General features: G+C 41.8%; 1 protein-coding gene across 2 annotated transcripts in view; it reads right to left on the reverse strand.

Moving 5' to 3' along the window:
- calcr (calcitonin receptor) overlaps positions 1-10,863 on the reverse strand; it is a 48,349-nt gene extending 37,486 nt beyond the window's left edge. The window contains exon 1 of one of the 2 annotated variants that reach the window (XM_034599601.1): positions 10,342-10,863. The gene's annotated coding sequence lies outside the window, so the exon portion shown is untranslated. Of the gene's footprint in view, positions 1-1,701; positions 1,720-10,341 lie in introns of those variants that run through there. The other variant, XM_034599603.1, reaches the window with a different exon arrangement.
- Positions 10,864-17,337: the final 6,474 nt, after the last annotated feature.

The following is a 17,337-nucleotide window of genomic DNA, read 5'->3' on the forward strand; positions in this document are numbered from 1 at the left end:
TAAGTAAAAAGTTTCAGGCTTAAATGTCATCACTTCCCTAAAAATAGCTCCAAATGAGATAATAACTCTTTATTTCAGGCTCAATTTCAATATCCTGCCTTTGAGTTTTCTCTTTTTGAAACCGTCTGAATAAAATGAAAAAGAAGGGGATGTGTTTAAATAGTCCTCCCTCTTTTGTTGGATACTTGATCTGCCGTGCTTTCATTTGGTCGATGAGTTCAATGTGGTTCATCACAATGCAAGGTCTTATCGGCGGCAGCTGAAGTTGTTCTTTTTGCACGTGGGCTGGCTAGAGACGAAACGTGCATTAACGCACAATCTCCCACAGATATTCACAGAGGTGAAGAGAGTCTTTCTGTCTCCCATTTCCTCTCTGTCTGATACCATTACCATTATCTGGGCCATGCTCATGGCAACCATTTAGAGCCCAGGCACAGTCTGGTCGGCAAAGTACACCGCAAATTGCCCCACTATTAACTAATCAGTGGATGGATGTACACTGATTCGTCTGATGTTCTGCACTGTTACTATCACAGTCGGCCTCATAACAATCCATTAGCACCGTCACAATTAAGTTTTAACATGAAGACGTGTTCTTCCAAAGTGTTTTCACCACACGGCTTAATGTACAGTGATGTTACAGTTGAAATGTGACTGACTGAAAAAGTAGCAGTTCAGTAATTTAGTAACTAACCCCTGAAAACATGTGGACTCTTTCCTCTTGTTATTTTGACTCTTATTTGACAGATAAATGTTACAACTAAATATTTTACACACTTGTTGTGAACACTCTAGTTTTTACGTGTATAAAATGGGTAAATTAATTTACTGATAACTTTGACAGTCGTACCGTTTTTTAATAGATTAAAAATGTTTTTTAAATTGTGTGCATGCATGGAAGAATCAGAATGCTGTATCTTTATCAAATTTGATGGGGTTTAAGTGGGACATAAACTACGTGCAATATGATTTATAAGTGACTTTAAATTTCCACATGTATTATTAGCAACACAAAATAATATTTGTTATGATTTTTATTATTTGAATCATTATAATTATTATTTTAAACACTACCATAAATTACAGCATTTGCTGAAATTACCATTGTTAATTGTAATTGGTTAATTATTAACTTTGTTATAATTAGCCAATTAATATAATTACTTCTCAATTCATGTTGTTGATTTAAAATGCTATTCTCATTAAGACTGCAATTTACATTTAAAAGTTCCCTTAATGACACTTAATATAATAAATGATAGTAACTAAACTGCAGTTATTGCAGTGACATTGAAAACCACTGCAGTCCTGTGACTGAAACTGATCTCACTGGGATGTTTTGGACATTAAAAACAAATTCATAGTTTTAGAAAAAAGATTTTACTTTCATGGGAGATTTATTATGGTTGAAATGACTTAAAATATATATTTTTTAAATAATCATATACAAGTGAATATCTAAATACTCAATAAGCTTTTTCTGAATTCGATTGTTCCAACTAATAAAAGGTCATTTTCAAAAGTATAAGATCTGATTCCTCAACTCTTTCTTCTTCAAAGTTTCTTTCTTTTTTCGCTTTGAAATAAAAATAAAAGACAGAGATGAGCTTTGCATAACCCCCCCCACCATCAAGATGTTAGGAGCCAGTTCAGTGACAGATGGACTGAGCTCAGGCCTGCGCTGTCATCTAGGTGACTTACTGTACAGTGCTCTCGATTCCCTTTTCTCCATCTGCAGATCGTTATTCACATCTTAAAGATAACCTTCCTAAGGCATAAAAAAGAAATCATGCATGCGCACATTCTTCCACAGTATGCTCTCAATTATCACTGTGAGGGAGGACCCTGTCTCACGAGGCCTCCCCCTCGCAACCTTTGCTTTTCTTTCCACATTAAATATGTTTTTCTCGAGCATTTTAATCTTCTGAAAAAAAAAAGAAAGAACGATGAAGGCGACCAGTTACACATCGGCGAGACTAAGAAAAAAAACGAATGTGCTTAAATTGATGAAAGCTACAATTACCGAAGATCACGACAAACTTTTTTGTAAAGCTTGGTATCTGCATGCAACATAGATCCCACTTGGATACGCCTTTTGTCCTACATCGCTAACTCCCACTCGCATCCATGTGCAATTGGAGAGGATGCACACTGCAGCTCAGGGCTATGGGAAAGCAATTAAAGAGGTATTTTGTCGCTGGACCACAGCCATTGACTACAATTCCCTTGTGGGCACAGTGTTCCTAGCACTCTGTTGGGTCAGGGATTGGACTGTGTCTGGGTGCTACAAGCTGATAGAGACGGGCCGAGCGAGAGCAGTTTAGGTGCTCTCATCACATGAACGCACAGAAGGCCTCAGGATATCGGTCTTGTAATATTGTGACCTGAGGGTACAGATGAAATAACCAAAGGACACAATGACAGAAAGAGAGACGGAAAATTCAGTTCTTCACAATAATAGTAGGGGAAACTGAGAACGTAGACAATAGGAAAAGAAAGACGATGTCAAAGGAGGAAAAGAGAACTGTGAGTGTGTCAAGGTTTTGAAGAAGAGTAGTTATGCTGCAAATCTCTCTCTCTCTCTCTCTCTCTCTCTCTCTCTCTCTCTCTCTCTCTCTCTCTCTCTCTGCTCAACAAGCCCCTCAAGCCTCATTCTGAAGCCCCTGAAGGCCTCTCAGACCCTCGCAAAGAGCCAGCACAGACCTTTTTTACTGCTCTGACTCGCTGTAACTGTTAGCGAAGGACACGTCTGCCATCTGTAACAAGGGTTCTTTATGGAGTTTCATCTTGGTAAATCGCTCTGAAGTTTGGGAACATTAGGTTTGTAACACCTATTGCAGCATTTAGGCAAATTTCCGGATAGTAGATCAAGGAGAAGGAAAGGACAGCAGTGTGTAATCATAACCAAGATCATACAGATCCATGGCAGAGGCGGAAAGAAGGCAGCTTTTGATGTTTCACAGGCATTAAAGCAGAGTGTTTGTGCAACTTGTATGATGATAACATAAACAGTCTTTCAACATAATCAAGGTCACGTTCAGCTTAGAAAAAGTCCCTCTGAATTTCCACAAAAAAAACAAAAAAACAAGCCGTACACAGACTCAAATTGGCCGAAAGAAACCGAATGTGTGAGAGGAAGAAGAAAATCATTGTCCACAACCTCCAACGTCAGCGCTTTTACCTCGGACCACAAATCAATCACACAAACCTTAATTGGGGGGTGGGGTTACACCTGGTATAACACGCCGCCCTGTGAGTCATGGGGGGACTTGAAGTGCAAGCCAAGATTAGGATGAAAAAGAGTCAAAGAGCAATGGGAATCAATGAGCGGTCCGGGAGTCTAGGGATATTGAAATAAGTCAGAATTACCCGTGTCTCATAGAACTCACAGAGCTGCACTTAGATGGAAAAACTAAAAGCTACATTAAGGCCTGTTGAGAGCAAAACTTTAATTTAAAACAGCAGGCGTCTTTCAGAAGGGCCCGACGTGTCACTAATGCCCTTGCTACATAGATTTTTGCTTTGGCGTTAAATCTTTTCAGATTTTCTTTTCTGGTGTCTTGCACACAGAATAACAATGATGTAATTTCATTGTCAAAACCTTTTTATCCAAATTCTGCTCTTTACAGTTTTGGTGAAAATATTGCCTTACACACTGGATTACATACTGAATAAGCTATTTCTCTTTATGTATGCATTATTAAATGCAGTTTGAAAATTTGGTAAATGTGTTTATTTCCTTTATTGTCGCATGGTAAATGATAATATTGATATCACTCCTGTGTCTGTGACGCTGTACATAAAGATGGATGACATGACTTCACCCCGAGAGCGAAGCCAAAGCTTCTCGATCACCACCTGGTGACTGGCTGCAGCATAGATCATAAACCCTGCCTCCTCCATGTTAGTGATTAGGAAATGGACCAAACTAAAAGTCACATTTTTAGGTAGTTCTAATCACATTAGGTACTTATTGTTATGGTGTGTTTGGTTTTTATTAGTTATGTGATGCTATGAAAACCAGGTAAAATGTCATGATCGACACCTGAGACTGACTCACGATTGGTCAAACACATGTATTGACTATCATTTCTGAATAGGATCAGTGATAGAATAGCACCTGCAACCAGCTAGCTTAGCTTAGCATTAAGATTGCAAATCTTACTTGTCGTTTTTAAACCTAAGCGTAAAACTCGCGGTTGTTTTTTATTATGGTGCTAGGAACTGACTGCATCAGGCGATGAAATAGGTCCATTAAAACACATCTTGTTGCAGAGCTTTAAAGGAGATGGTTGGCAGGTTGTGTTTCCTTTTCACAAAGCTAGCTCTTCTCCCATATTTACAGTCTTTACGCTAAGCTAGGTCCCCTTTCTCCAGCTATATTTACTGTACCGACACTGACCGTGTGGGATGAGTCTCCCCATCTAACCACTGGCAAGAAAGCAAAGTAGCCTACTAACTGTCAACACATCCCTTTTAATGACCTTTTCATAATCTCGTTGACGTGGGACATCTATTCAGTGCAAAAGACCAGTTCTCATTAATAAAAAGAGATCACTATCTATGCCACTGTCTTGACAGACTGCAGGCGCGTTAACTGACAAACGTATCAGTGCTGTGTGAGAGTGCCAGATCCGGGGAACAGGAGCCAAAAATATTCCAGTGCGTCACTCTAAATGTCGGCTTCCCTGAAAAAAAAAGGAAAAAAGGAAGAGCATATCTAAAGTGATAGTCTGGACAGCAAGAAATATCGGAGGTGAACAATAACAGAAAGGTGTAAAAGAAATGGCCTATTTTTGTTGACATTGCGAGAGGTTGAGTCCGCTTTTTTCACGTTGAAATTTAGGAACTGCAGTTTTCAAACTTGAAGAAACGCAGAAACTTTGAATAGAAAATGTAGAAAGGATCCTTTCAAGACAATTCATCAGTTACCCCCATCTGTCCCTTTGACCCGGAATTATGTGCACTCTGTGACAGCGTCTCTATCCAAGCAACAGTAAGCTTTCAGGAGTTGACATTTTGTTGTGGACAAACCCTCACCCTGGAGGGAGAAGGTGAAAAGAGAAGAAATGTGGGAGGACAGGGGGAAAAGGGAGATGAGCAAAAGACAGGAGAGACGGAGAATGCAATTAAGTGTGAAGGATAAAAAGTGAAAGGACAGAGCAGCAGCAGAGGACAAGAGATGAGGAGAGACAGACAGGGACAGAGAAAATGAAATCACATGGAGGGAGACAGGTTGGTGGGTCATTCTGGAATCCGATGAAAGAAAAAAAAATACAAAGAAAAGAGACAGGAGAAGCATGTGGCGAGAAAACGATGAATATGAAATGTGTACAACAAAAAAATTACTATCTCATAAATAGATGAGAGTAAAGATGATATTGTAAAGAATCTCAAAGGTAGGGAACTGACAAGAGAATCTGAGGGAACGAAATCTGAACGAGCAGAGACATAATTAGAAAAAGAAATGAGATAAGTGCCATTTCTTGACTGCAGAAAATATTACCGTGATAATTGGATTCTTTATGCAGACGAGTTTGATCCATTCACTGTCACACTCATCCAGAAGTGAAGAGAAGAAGCAAGTTGGCTTTGAAGGGGTCTATTAGAAACTGTACGTTTTGTAAGGTACAGCATATTGATCAGACGAGGGATTCAAATCTCATTTAAACAGACTTGCTCTGGCACGTGGCAGCTGTCATGTCACACCCTTGCTTCCACAACTCATTTCTACTTACAAAGCAGTGTTCTGAGCAAATTGGTTTGCTGTCATTGTTTTTCTGAGTAATTGTTGATTGAAGTCTCATTTGTTAAAGATGGCATATATGGAACATTTGAACACAGCTCTCTAAGTCTGGTAAAAATGTTGAATCCATTCTGCAGCACTGAATTTGCATTAAAACCCAATTCAACATCTGCAAGGAGGCTTTAACCGTCCTTAGTACAGAGTCAGACTAACAGCTCTGACTCTGTAACCAAACCTATAATGTGCATTTTATGACCTCAAGGTTAAATTACAGTGAACACTAAAAATGATATAACAATAAAGTGGAACCACACGTTCCTGGGTTTTGCTAACAAATTTCAGATAGGGAGCGTTCGATCGATCAAGGTGGGGAGGGAGCACGTTTTGCCATTTGCAAAAGGATCTGGAGCAGCAGTGCTGCAAATTGAATTTAGGTAATAGAGGAGGGGAAGAAATCAGAGGCCAGAGGAGACACAAATACATTTTGAGGAAAAAGTTCAAATGCACCTGTCCGTATACTTCGTTCTCATCAACACACATTTCTCTTACTGTCTCTGTTTTATAGACCTGTGTTTACTAAGCTCTCAGCCATTCACTCTATTGTAGCACCCCCTATTGATACCACAGCAGCTGTTCAGTGCTGTTGAGGCTGCATTATTTACAGAAGATATATCATCGCAGAAAGTACCGAGTATTAATAACTGAGCTGAAATAAAGACTTTCTTGTGTCATTTCTACCATGTGCATCTATTTCCTCGAGTCTTGAGTTCAGTCATAAATCATGCAAATGTTCATCCAACCAACTGAGCAGCTTAACGGAGCAGAGATAACAGCAACACATGACTGTGAAATTAATTTTTACAAAAGCGGATTCTGTTTTCACAGGGAAAATCCTGAGCGAGAGCATTTGCCTGAATAAAGTTCACGTCTGACTCAGGAGTCAGAACAATGTAACGTGAAAGATGGACAAACCAGTACAGAACAGCTGCTGCCATGCTGCACATGTTGCAGCACTTAACTTTAATCACATCCTACGACCCGTCCAGCTTGCTCAATGGTCTACGCTGAGTCAACTTCAGCGTCTCTTGCTACTCTATAAATGCCTTAATCATTTTACACAGCCTCGGCTGTGCAGTGCTGAATGAAGCGTCTCTGGCCCGACCTCTAGCTCTGACAAGCACGGTTCAATTCATCGCATAATGGAAAAGGTGATGTGTTGACTGCTAGCCTGCAGAACTCCAACCTTCACGTGTGATCGTCGCAGCTTTAGTCCAAATTATTCAGTTCCTCTGAACGTTTAGCCTCGCTCCTCTTTCAAGGGTTTGCAAAGCAGCAAATGTAAGTAGTTGATTGCATGACAGCAAAATTGTCAACATCATCCATCTGGCTTAAGACACGAGGGGTCAAGGAAAGAGAATTATCCATGGTGACAACTTTGGACCAGAATCCTGATTCCTCCAACTTGTTTTCCCAAAGAAGTGTTAAGCAGAGGGATAAGTACGACAGTGGTAAATTGAGCATTGCCTTGTTCCTGAACACATCGATTACGGTGCTCAGACGGAAAGAACAAGTGACATTTAGGGTCAAAGCATGTTGGTATGAATAAAACATGGGGCATTTGCTTGATTAGTATTGAGGAATAACAACAAGCAGAGGAGCTGGGGATATTCTGCTGACCTTCCCCGAGTGATGGATCTCAATTACATGCCTGTTTGTGTGTGTGTGTGTGGGGGGGGGGGGGGGGGCTATTACTGTTATGGGGACCTACATCTGTTTACACAGTCATATTATGAGGACTTTATTCCTATGGGGACAAAAAGCAATTTTGATGATGTAAATCATTAGGTTAAGATATGCTTGAAGTTCCTAGTAGGCTCACCCAACCCCCTGGGGCGTAGGATTAGATTTAGGTAAATAGTGATGAGTTAAGTCTCCAGAAAAACCAGAATCTTATTATAAGTCAATGTATTATCCTCCGAGGCGCGTGTGTTTGTGTCTGTGTGGCCTGTCAATCACTAAATTCCTATGGGGAAAAAAGGAAGGTCTCATTCGAAAATCATTGAATTTAACGTGAAGACATGTTTCAAGGTTGGGTTTAGGTTAGGGGTAGAATTAGATTCGAGGAGGAAGTATTAATTAAGTCTCCAGGAAATGAATGTAAGTCAATCTAATATCCTACGAAGTCAAGAAGACATGACTGTGTGTGTGTGTGTGTGTGTGTGTGTGTGTGTGTGTGTGTGTGTGTTACTCATATTGTAAACAGTGTTTCCTATACGACACGCCCCAGCACTACAGAATTACACGAGTATTGTTGTCCAAAACCCAAACTATGACACAAAAGCACAAAGAAACAGCATAAATGTGTACCCGCTCATTCATCACCCTCTTTCATTTGGACGTAAAGCTTTTAGAAAGCTCTCTCGGACAAAACCACTGAAATCAAACACACAGTGGACGCACACACACCCTCTAAAGGTCCGACTTTGCTTTTTAATCTCTTCATGCAGACCATTCTCTCCCTCTCTCAGGCCTCCAGCTCCTGTCCCTTGAATTGGAGAGCAAATTTGCCACTTGCTTGCTCAACCGTTCACCTGTCTGTGGCCAGAAAGACCGACCAACAGACAGACAGACAGTGTGTGGGATGATGAAGGACGAACTTATCTCTGAGACTCAGAAAGCAGCCAGACACGTTACCAACCAATCCCAATTCACTACGGGCCGCTGTTTATATCTCAGCCCGCCCGTCTGCACGTATCCTCGCGTTGCCGTCGTTCTCACTCTGTGCTGTTTCTGCCTCTCTTCCTTTGACAGCCTGACTGAGTGTCTGTTGCTATTCTCGTCTTCCTCTGAACCGCTCAGTGTATCAGCATTCTGCATGTGCTGAGAAGCTCTCGTTCCTCAGTCGTATCAGCTCGCCGAAGCCACTTCACTCACCGTTGCCTCTAATAAAACCCCAGATGACACGAGCCATTACTCTAAACACGGTTATGTAAACACAAAGGAATCCCCACAAGAAGAATCCCAATTTAGCCGCAGACATCTTCGAGGCGGGCCCTTCGGTTTCTGCTCTGTTTCTGCCACAAATGGACACTGAAGTGATGCAGGCGGCATTCAGCAATTTTGGCTTATTTCGTTTCCGGCTTGTGGTCCAGTCGGTCTGTGTAGGAATGCCTATTTTCCCCTCCTCTGTGAATATAATCAATATGAGGGCGAATGCATGAATGCAGCAGCGGCAAAAATTATCACGGAGAGGAGAAGAAGCTCTGGGGTGAATTGGCTCACGCATATAACTCATACAAAAGTCAGCGACTCCAGTCTCGCTCTCCACGCAGACGCTGTGTCTTGTACGTGTGGCATAGTGATTAATACAGCAAGTGCAGAGAGGTGGCACACGTTGACCTTTCATCTGCGTATACGTGACTACTTTTGTGCATTGTGTGTTGCACGGATGTGTGCGTCTGTGCGTGTCCTCCTGTGTGTTTTATTGGCTTGTAAAATTGTATTTGTCACTGGGAAAAGAACAGATGCCTCTCCATTTTTATCCTGTGAATTACTCTGAGGAGAAGCAGGAGCCTGTGTAGATGTAACACACCCTTTGTGTGCGTACATGTTTTTGTGTCCTCTTCAGGACTTTTTCTGGCATAAACACTGACCATGTCGGGACTAGTGGACCTCATGGGGACCAAAGCCTGGTCCTAATGAGGCAAATCAGCATTTCTGAGATCCTGATAAAGGTTAGGGGTAAGAAGTAAATTAATTGTGGTTGGATTAAGGTTAGGCTTAGTCATGAATTGGTCATGGTTAAGGTTAGGGACACGTTTGTTTAGGCTATCCACATTGAACGGACGTTCAAGTCCTATTAAGGATAGGTGCGCAAACTGTGTGTGTGTGTGTCACAAAGTATTCATCTGGAACACATCCTCTTCAGAAGTCTGGCTGCAAATAGGACAGATCTGCCTTAAGTTTGCAGTTTGTTCTCCACTATTAAAAATCCCTCTGTAAATGTGCATTATTCATCTGAGGAGTATCCGCTGACTGTAGCATCCCTGAGCATTAACCTATATTAAATATTCAAACAGGATATCTTCAGGAGTCCACAAAAACCCAACACAGATTAAGATTTTCTCCAGTGGTAGAAAACATGCGATTATTACAACACCACAGTGAAGACTCTTCTCAGCCTTTCCTTGAGTTTTTTTTTTTAACCCTAAAAATAGCGCACCACAACACGAGTGTGAGTCACATTCTGCATTATCTCCTTTTCCCCCCTCGCTTGAAATAATCTGCAGCTAAACTGATGTTTAGATCCCCTTGACGCGCCATAATGGGCTATTAATCAATTTGGAGCATGAACGAAAGAAAAGAGAAAATCCAATTTACATTGCGTCAACAGTCACGACCATGCAAGCAAATCCCAGCGAGCTCTTCTTTAATTCATCGGAGCAAAAAATAAATTAAAAAAAAGGCAAATTGAAACTGACAGACAAACTGAAAATATAATCTCCCTGCAGCTCACTAATCTGTGCGCTTTTTCCCCAAACAGCAATTTACAGAAGTTAATACCCGGAAGAAAAAGAAAATAACCTGAGTCTTACCTGCCTTGAAGAGATGAGAGAAACTGCAGAGAACAGATGCTTGTGCAGGAGAAGCCTGATGTTTCCTTCCCTCGGAGGAGACTGACTCCCTGCTGCTGCGCTCCGACCCTATTTAACGCAGTGGCAGTACATTTAAAAAAAAAGAAAAAGAAAAAAGAAACTTTTTTTTGCATCCACGGAGATAAAACCCACAATTAAAAAAAATCAATCAAATGCTACTGTGGCTCGTGTGTCCGGGGGCTCTGGCTTCTGTTTTATGAGATGGATTAATGACCGGCGGTGCGCACGGTAAGGGGAGCGCGGGGCAGGGCGCCGGTCCGCGGCCGTTCTGAGCGGTGACAGTCGACTGGCCGGTAATCCAAGTGCGTCTAACAGCCTCCCCGTGTACGAGCGTGTGTTGCTGGAGCTCCTCCTCGCCTTATCTCTCTGTGGCTGTGCGTTAAAGACACACAGCGCGAGGAGAGGCTCGCTTCTGTCTCCACTGCGCGTCCGTGCGCTCTGCTGCGGACACTCCTCCGGACACCGGGCGTAAAGTGAAGTTACACAGCTGTGACACAACGCGTGTTTGTTTGTGCTGCTCAACGGTGACTTTAAAATGACCTTGTTGACATTACATGAGAGCTTCTTTTTTCTTATCTCCTCCGTGCAGCTTTTAAAGTGACATGTTTGTGTAGCTTGGTGGAAATGAGGATCAGCTCCTACATTAAAACCAGCTCATGGTGCCAAAGCAGTTCTGACCCCTGGAGACATGGTGTCAACACCTCTGAAGGTTTCCTTTAAGTTGTCTGGGACCCTCATGGATCGGATTTGATTTTCCAACACACCCCCACAGATGCTCAATTGGATTCACATCTCATAAATATGGAGGCCAAGTTAACACTTTGAGGTGCCATGTTCCTCAAACCATTCCTGAACTAATTTTGTGGAACCTTGCTTGTTTTATTTGAGAAGACAGGACAAGATGGTGAATATCCCTTGTACGTTCGAAGGTCTTCTGCACAATTTAACTTACCATCTGCCATTAGAAGCTAGCAGGTGTTAGCGGCCACCAGCGGATGTGAGGGACATAACTTCAGGTGTGCACCTTAGCGTCATTAAGTGTTTTGGCCCATTTTGGTCCATTGGTCCCATTTTAGAACATCGGACAAGATGGAGAATATCCCTTGTATGTTCTACCGCACTAATTAATGCCTACCACTAGTTGATGTTATCAGATGTTAGTGACCACCAGCGGATGTTAGGGACATATCTTGAGTTGTGTACCTTAGCGTTATCAGGTGTTTCTGCCTTTTAGTGAATGGGGCCACTGCCATCAGGGAGTACTACTGCCATGAAGGGGTGTACTTGGTCTGGGATCTTAAGGTAGGTGATATCAGTATAGAAGGATGGACGACGTGTCTCCACCTTATCCCATTGTACCAAAATTGAACCTGCATGGATATGGGTGCTGCCTTTTTCTGCTTTTCATGATTTGGAGCCAAAGTATCGAGGTCCCTGCACCAGTACACCCAGTCAACCAATCGCATGTCAGTCTCAGCTGTCAATCATTACATTTCACACCATTTTTTTTGCAACAGTGAATAACTATGTGAAACCAATCTTACTGAAAAATGAACACTTGAGCACATCAGTACTGCAGGCAGGCTTTCTGACCTTTACTGCAGCCAGCTACCAGAGGGCGATTAAGATGATTTGGCTTCACTTTTGGGGAGCTGACACGCCATCCATCTTTATATACAGTGGGTGGTGCATGTTAAAGTAACATCCACATGAATTCCACACAAGGTTTCTCAGCTGAACTTTGCGCTGAGCTTCTGTCTTCTGCTTGCCTTATAGTGCACCATGCTCCCATCACTATCCCTGCTAAAAAAAACAATGCAGAAGCAATCAGCCATCCATATAATTGCCACTCTTCCCTAACAGCTTTCCATCATACACAGCCTGTTTTCAGAAATGTGTTCTACAGTAGCTCTCCTGTGAGATTGAACCACTTCCAGCCAGCCTTTGCTCTCAATGAGCCTGGGGCCATGACCCTGTCCCCGGTTCACTGGTTGTCCTTCCTTGAACACTTTTAGATATAGCTCACTAACCACTGCATTCTGGGAACACTTCACAAGACCTGTCATATTGGAGATGCTCTGACCTAGTTGTTCCCCATCGCAATTTCGCCCCTTGTAAAAGTCGCTCAGATCACTTTGCTTGCATTTAACTTCAAGACACGTGAAATGAGTATGTAAAGGATTTACCCTTCTTAGGGATCCAGTAGACTTAAAGGGAAGAACCTCCAAAATAATGTGACCATAGTTCAGGTTAGAATGGAGGAAAGTAGAAACTGCCACGCTCCAAAAATATTTTGTTGTTGTGAGAGGAACTGATATTCCCCCACTTCTACAACACAACCCATGATAATGCTTATCAATATGAGAATCAAATAAAACAGCCTCTTTATTCATTCAACCTGTTTGGCTGATGTTGAGTTATTACTCTTACAAAATTTCCTGTGGATATTAGACAGCCTAATCTATTTGGATTTTAGTTTGTGAAGTGTATTTTACGATGAGTAAAAAAAAAATCAAAATCAACAAGAGCACAACGCGCTCCCTGGTTGTAGCGGATGGTTTCCTTATTAGAAACATGGTAATTTGATTTCTTATTTTCCGATTTGGCGTTTAGATAGCTGGTGGTGTATAAAAAGCAAAAACATCTGCAGAACTGCACTCGGGAGTCCTTCAAACATCAGGAAGTGACCTGTCAGTGTTGTCATTTTGTTCCACAACTTTCTCTCTACACTTAATCACAACACAGCCAGCTGTTTGCCCGCAGCTCCCGTCATTACTAACCGAACACTCGTTCCTCTTCATGTCTCACACACAGAGACAGGCAAGGCAGTAATGGACATGTAGCTGCATATTCATGACACATTGTAACGGTGACAGACATGATGAGCCTGTCATCTCTAAAGCCGGGAGATCTGCAAACAAGCAGCGCTGCCTTCAAACCGGTGGAGAAGACGGAGCATCCCCCCAGGAGAGGGACAGGAGGGGACAAACACAATCTACCTGGGAATGGGAGTCCTATTCCTATAATGGAAACCACATTGCTCTTGTCAGCTACATTTGACGTGCATGTGTGCTCACATAAATTGTGTAGATTAACCCGAAATATTTGACAAACCAAATCAGTTTGTTTGTCGGCGACAGATTTGGGCTATTTTATTATTTTATCCCGAACCACACCTTGACCAAAATCATTCCGAACATGCAGAAGTCCCATGCCACAAGCCACATTTGAAGCTGTACAGCACATGGCATTGTGGGTAGGAGGAACTTGTCTTTACAGAGTCTCCTCATTATGGTCAGTTGTGGTGATGACAGTAGGTGGAGGGCGATTGAGGAAAATTGAGCTGGAGCGATGCCTGTTTTTGTGGGACATGCTGTGTGGTTAATCTAAGGCATAATGATGCTGGAGAAGATGCCATGGGAGTTTGGTGCCAGCGCTGGCGGTGTCTGTGCACAGTTTGTGTTTAATAAGACGTCACTGCATCATATCCTGCCATGAAGGAATGCAATTATTTTTTGTCCTGCAGATTCGGAAGCAGCAGATCAGCAAGACTTGCTCACAGTGACCACAGGTAATTATCACTCAGCTCTGCGTTCTTTTTTTTTTTACCTCTCTTTCAAATGTTTGCATCTTTTAGCTGAATATTTTTTGCCACAATTATTTTCAGCAAACATTTGCCCAGCTAAGACCTTAGTGTAGTCTTTACATCAGAGATAGCAAAGTTAGCAACTAGTTGGGTTACCATTATGGCATTTTATTAGCAAAAGCTAGCCAAGCAGCCAAGGTTCATCCCTGAGGTTCAGGCGAATTTGCTAAAATGTGTCATGTGGCCAAACTTTGATGGCGCTCATCAACCTCTAGCCACAAAGTAGGGGGGGCACAATGAAAAGGTGATTATATGTCAGTGTTGTCTTTGGAGTGTGTTTCCAATGACCCAAAGTTGGGTGCTAATGCACCTTAAACAGGGATAAGTTAACTAATATTTTGTTGCCTGGTGTGTGTTGTGTATCCATCTCATTGTTTACTAGCCTGACATCTTCTTAAAGGTTTATTTCAGAGTTTTTATATTTAGATGTGGATGTTATTTAACACATTGGGGAGTCTGAATAGGGGGAATGATGACAGCAACCAATAACTGTACTATTATATATATATTGCTTTACAGTGGACTCCTTTAATTCCACCTTTAAAACATTTAACGAATTTAAGGCATATCTATGTAACTTTAAGATCCAGTCTTACAGACCAACTTGTCACCGTTTTTAGCTTTTGTTGTAACAATCCGAAATGCTGGGTTAAAGGAGCAGTTGTGAGATTTCAGTGATGTCCTAGTACAAGTAGTGACAAGTAGTATAACAATATACATAACTGTCATAAACCTGAACTCCAATAAGTGCAGAGAGTGTCTGCTCATGTCCTTGATTAGTTACAGAAAATATATCCAATTTCATTTTGCAGCAGGTATCATAAAAAGACATATTGTTCCTCTCCACCAGTTTGCATGCAAATCTGCTTATTCAGGACTCAGCGCTCCTGCTCAACCCCCCCCCCCATGGGTTTGCATATCGTGGCTCAGCTTTCCTAAATGTAATATATATTAAAAATCCATTATCAAGCAGCAAATTCAAATGTGCCAATGCGTTTGGTTGCCGGGTCCTTAGAGAACTGCTGAACAGGAGCTCGGTATAAAGTCTTTGACCTCTGGGAAGCTGGTAATTGAAGCGAACGGTCAGAGAAAAGGAGAAAAAAGAGGCCCCAGTTCAGACTGACATTTTTGTGGATATTTATTTCATTTTCTCTCGGCACTCCGGAAGAGAAAACAGTTCAAATCTGGCTTTGGGAAAGTCAGGCATCTGTATTTGTTTGTTCTGCTCAAATCATTTTTGATCTCCCCCACCATGATGAAAAGAGATTCTGGCACATTTGCAGGAGGGTGAAAGCTGTAGATTTATTCACAGCTATGAGTCATCCGCTACATTAGAGATGCTCTGCACCAACAAAAGCACACCACTATTGTTACTGTAAAGGCAACGGCGTGTGGACAGCAGTTACAATATCTGTGTGTATTCCCAAAACTACTCTCTGCCATAGAAACTGTGGAAATTAGTATTCACCTCAAATATCAATTACTGCACCACTACTGGAGCCAAGGCAGGGTGAAATTACATTTGGACTTTAGGAGCAGGGTGTGTGGGGGAGGACAAATAATGACTATTAGTAAGCTTCTAAATGCATGTTCACTTGAAAACACAAACAGTGTGTTGATGGATTCATCTCCTCTTGTTGGCATTTTCCAGGGAATCAAATAGGAAAAACCTCAGAAGGCTTCCAGATTATCTCAGAGGTCTGGAGTTGTCCGACTTGTTTAATTATACAGCAGCTACGTGTGTTTGGCAGCCAGATGGACAGCGAGGAACGGACCAGATACTCATCACCAGACACATCAATCTGAGGTGTGTGAACGGAGGGGAGACGAGGACGGCCTGAGACACTCCTCTCCACCCAACAAAGGGGGATGGTGGATGTTGGAGAAACTCTGATGCCATGTCAGGGCGGGGAAGCCATCTGACATGTTTGGTCTACAGTTTAAACAGACTAAATGCCGACATCCCAGAAATAGTGTATCTTCAAATTCTGTGCCGTATGTTTTTCCTGGGTTCAGTTTCTGTCGGCAGGTTTGGTCCATGAAAGCAGACGCACCTAAACAGGTAAAAGAAAAACAATTACTCAGGTGTAAAACAGGTTCAGACAGGCAGATGCTGCTTCATCTTCTATTCTGCACCAACATTTATAAACCATAGTGCTCACATCCTGTTATATTAACCAGAGTTTCCATAAGCAATATCAAAGTATCCCACCAATCTATTTGAAATACTGTTTTATCTATTCTATTTGTTTCCTGTTTGTGCCTTTGGGGAAACTGAAGCATTGAACAAGATTGATTTGAAAAAAAACTATAGGATGTAGTTTTCCTCTGGGGAAATGTGTCATTTAAATATTCAGTTACTTCTTAACCAATGTCAGAAACCAAAAAGGATTTGTTTCTGTACAAGATATACATTTGTAAGGCATGTAGTTGGATCTCCACCCGGTGTTTTTTATATTAATATGGTAAAGCTGTGAGAGCATTGAGGGCATTTCAGCAAACATCCACCAACAGAATCAGACTGAAGTAGAATGAATGCTGGAGATCCAACGCCTGAAGTGCACAGTGAGCTGCTCTAGTATTCAGCAGCAAAATCTGTTGTTTCTTCAGTTTATGAGTCAAATTAGAATAGTCAGAAAAACAGCTCATTGCCCTCTAGATTTACAATAAACTTTTTTATTAAAAATGAATGGAGAATACTTAAACACTTATTTTTACCCGAAAATAGGAGTGTAGATACGTGAATCGGCCACCAGGGGGCATCTAATATCCTGCCTCCTTACCATGACCTACAGTGAGACAGTATGTTATCATCATTTGTTGTCATGTTAAATGTTAGATTTGCATAACTCAGTATTCTGCATTAAATGGTGAATTAAATTATCATCTAATTAAGCTCGCAGTCATTGTGCATGTTGTTATTTTAAAATCAGTGCAGTCATTTCGTAGCAATAATATAACTGGTTGACAAATGGTCAAAGCCTCCTTCACCGAATTAATCTTGTTCTAAACGAGAGCCACGTTTCAATGTAAACTCCAATCCATCACCATTGAGAATGAGGCCGAACTAATGTGGTGCGGCTAATGAAACGACCAGAGCCGGATCGGTTCATCTCCAAGCCCCCTGAACTGCCCCGGAATCTCCCACAACCCGTGTTTTATTGCCACTCATTAACGGTGCGAGACAGAGCTTTGCTGTAATTAAAAGTTAACCACTGGGTGTGTTTGCGGCCATCTCAAACATTTGTCATGTCGTTCGGTGATTAAATCGGACCAAAAGGTTGTGATTC

The sequence above is a fragment of the Hippoglossus hippoglossus genome, chromosome 11 (assembly GCF_009819705.1).
Source record: "Hippoglossus hippoglossus isolate fHipHip1 chromosome 11, fHipHip1.pri, whole genome shotgun sequence".
Taxonomy (NCBI): Eukaryota; Metazoa; Chordata; class Actinopteri; order Pleuronectiformes; family Pleuronectidae; genus Hippoglossus; species Hippoglossus hippoglossus.